Source organism: Thalia democratica, chromosome 5 (genome assembly GCF_965202585.1).
Source record: "Thalia democratica chromosome 5, ktThaDemo2.hap1.1, whole genome shotgun sequence".
Classification (NCBI taxonomy): domain Eukaryota; kingdom Metazoa; phylum Chordata; class Thaliacea; order Salpida; family Salpidae; genus Thalia; species Thalia democratica.
Window position 1 is genome coordinate 75,617,507 of NC_139169.1, and position 4,161 is coordinate 75,621,667.

The following is a 4,161-nucleotide window of genomic DNA, read 5'->3' on the forward strand; positions in this document are numbered from 1 at the left end:
CTTTTTACAAAAATGAGCAGAATGTAAAAAAGTTTTGCTTAGTTATCAAATAGCCTTTACTTGAGAATCTATTAGAACTGTTATGTTAAGTAAACACAATATGTAATATATTCATTTATCAGAATGTATCTTTCTTAAAACTTTTTAATTTAAATCGGCGTTAATCTAAAACTTTTGCAGTATCATGACTGAAATGTACTTCTTAGCGAACTTGATTAATTATTATGCTACTAGATGAGAACATTAAGTAGTTTTCATTGTCTTTAGAAATCAATGAAATGACGCATTAAAGAGAAGTAAAATAAATAAATTAAATCAAGATGTGAAGATTCGAAATTTTATTTGAATCGTTTAATTTACTTCTTCAGAGTTTATTCTTTGTAGTAATTATTACGTAAATATAGTTCATTAGCGTGAAAGTGTGTGAATAATATTCATGTAACCTTTAAAAATTTGAAATTATAAATTCTTTTAATATTGATTATCTAAGTTTCCATATTTGTTTATTAATATTTATCTGTTCAAAAACCATTAAGATCGAAAATGCTAAAGAACTATTAAGCACTTTCATGCTCTATTTGAGTTTAATTTCAGCATTAATAATGAAAGTATAAATACATACTTAATCTAGAAATCAATGTCCTTTTAAGCTAAGTAATTAAAACAAAAACATTTACCTAATAAGTTTAACTTACCAAACTAGGTATTAAACACTGTTATAAATAACCTTTTTTCACTTGCTTTTTGGATCTGTTTTTTGTTTATAGACCTTAAAAATATACGAGTAAAAAAAAATAAATTAATATGTAAGTTATTTAAATTGACTTTTTTTTTCATGAGGTTTATTAGTTTAATTTTGTTAATATAAAATGCTATTGACAAATAAAACAAGCTTGAAACAAAAAAAAAAACATGCTAAACAAAAAATTGTTTTTTTTCAAGAATACTTAGAAAATATCTAAAGCATTTCAAACTTAAATTGCTGCATATATCAGTTATTGCACAATTGTTGATATTTTAATTTCGTTGTATCTTAGGCGGCTTTTGGATTTGAGTTTCGGAGTTTTCCCACACTTTGTGGTTTTTATAGAAACCGAGTAAATGTTATTTTATGATATTTTTTTTTTGTTAATTGATTTCCTGGTGAATTTCAGTTTTTTTTAACTTATGTTATTTTTCTTTTTAAACTACCTAACAACAAGTTTTAAAGGGGACATATACAATTACTCTTCAAGTAAGTAAAACTTTTTACAAATCTTTTTATAAAGTTAATTGTTGTCAGGGTAGTTTTAACTTTGAAAATGTTTAATAGTCACTCTGTATAAATAGAATAGTATATTGTAGAGTCTAAATTTGAAAAAGAATTATAAATAATGTAGAAAAAAATTTAAAACTTTTTTCACTTTTAAAAAGTATACTTGTCAAGCAAAGCTTAGTAAATAAAACTTTAAGTAGTGAGTTATTTATTTTTCTAAATAAATATAATGTTATTACTTTAAAACATGTTAAATGGTCAGTTTATCTTTGTTGTTTGTAAATAATCATATCTATAAATACTTGAACAATTTACTAGAACAATCATATCATTTTAATAAAAAGTTAAACACCAAAAATAAGTAACAATAAGTATTAGAAAATACTTTATTAGTTTCAAACTTTTGCTGTTCAAAACAAAAATCCAACTACTTCATAGCAGTAAAACCTCAATAAACTGTTAACCTAATTTATATAGTAAATAAAATAAATTATTTGAATTTGTTTAAACTTAGTTATAAAATTTAATTTATGTTAGTAATGCTAAAATCAAAAATGTTGTTACTTTTTTCAGTAGAAACTCTACTAAGTAAAAATCTTTATTAACCTTATCAGTTTTAAAAAGGTCATTCTAGTACAAGAAGTTACACATGATTTTTATAAGTTCAAACCAGTTAATAGTCTTTATGTTGAAACTACTACAAAATAAAAACATCAGCTCAATTAGCTTATATATCTAATTGTACATTTTTTAAAGTACGTAGCATTTAGAGAATACTAAATAATAATAAAACACTTTGTAAGCAGTTACAAAAAACAGGTCCATTTATTTTAAAATGCTTTTTTAGCTCAAATCACAAAATTGAAAAAAAAGTTTGTAAGTTTGTTGAATAGTTTGATAAAAATAACTTAAACTTTTTAGGTCTATTTACTATTCTGACTAACACGTTTATACTTTTATTTTCTATAGAGTTTACTTTCAAGGAACAAAAACTTTTACACAAGTTATGAAACTTAGGTGATGATAAACTTATATAACTTTGTTTTTCGTTCAACTACGTTCTCACTTGTTTCGTAACTAGTCGAAACTTCACTTGTTTGTTCTGTAGTCTAAACTTTGATTTAAAAGTTTATGAAACAGATTCTTTGAATTCTATTTAATAAATGAACACATGATAAAATCTGAGTTGACTTCAAGATTTTATTATTCTAGCGCTTGTAAATTCTATGATTTTACAAACATATACCGTTATGAGTTTTTTTTGATGAACTAATTGCAAAACGTTACATAATGTAAAACGTCTTAGTTTAACGAAGTCTCATTATTAAGGGCTCTAATTTAATGAAAAATCTCATTTGACTACGAAACTGTAACCGATACCATTTGTTAATAAAACTAAAAATAGAAAGTTTTAGTAAAGAACTTTTCATAAAATATATAAAATACTAGGAGAGTGTTACATGACATAAATTTTATAGATGTATTTAAATAACTCAACAGCCTTATTTAGTACAAAATAACTACTACTTTGTTTAACCTTTAACTAAAAATAAATATCGTGAAACTTTTTTAAGAGAGTTTGTATTAAAAGCAGATTGTGGTTTTGTCAGTTCCTATAAAAAGGTTAAATGCAGCAACGTTACAGCAAAAACATAAAAATAATTGTGCTGCATAATTTTTAGAGCACTGGAAAAAACTTTCAGACTAAAAGTTTAAAACGATAGAACAAATTAAGTTTGAATACCTCGAATACTTTTGTGCTGTAAACATATTTATTAGTTTACAATTAAAAAGAAATAGTTAATTAACTGTTATAGCAAAAAATACGCATACTACAATAACGTATAGCTATATTGTTAATATTCATTTTTAATTTTGTATTTTTAATACACATTAAACAATGATAAAGTTTTATTTAATGTTTTTAAACACAAGTCGTTTTGATAAAATTACTAGAAATATTTTCAAATTGAAACGTTAAACATTTCTTAACCGCTTAATATGTGATGTGAAACTCCAGTTCTGCATAGGGAACCATCTAGGAAAATGTTTGTTTAGTCGGACAGCTCACATAAAATCAAATACATGACTTTTTGTTACATAAACCGAATGGCAAACATAAAGATTACCTCATACAACATGTTACAAAAGAGATGAACAAAAAACTGTTATGCATTGGTTTCTTTTAATATAGAACATATCGTTGTTCTTGAACTAATGAACTAAGCATCATTGTAATTGCGAAGAAATATCTATTCAAAGAAAAAGTGTTTAATTTTAAAAATTTACGCAGTTTTTTTCAGGTCTTATTCGAACGCAGAAGTTTCAGTTTAAAAAAAAATGAAACTAATAAACTTGTAGTTTTAGATAAAAGATACTAGTTCCTTACGAATAAAAAAATTTTCAATTACCTAAAAATATGTTAACTGAACATAAACTTTTAAACTTAAACTAAATAAAGTTTTTGTAAAAAAAAACTTATGTTAAATTTTAGCTTATAGATAATACAACTTGTTTTATTCTCATAGAGACATAATTTTATCTTGTAGAAATTATGATAAACAACACTAAGTAAAAACTATAATTGTAGTAGTTAAAAAATAAATACTTGTTACTAAACATAAAATAAAGTATTAAAACTTTAAGATGTTGTAATGTTGTAAATGCTAAGTTTCATAATAGTCATTCTTAATTTAAGTTTAAAGATTAAAAAATTACAAATATCTTATAATAAAAACTTAGTAATCTTGAATAACTTTGAATTTTTTTGAAATTTTTTACCCTTGTTTATTGTTTATAAAAATGCTTACATACACTTTTATTATATTTTCGTAGACACTTATAATATGTAAGTTATTTTACATAAAAACCGACGTAATAAGGTTCTGTTTTATAATGTTTATCCG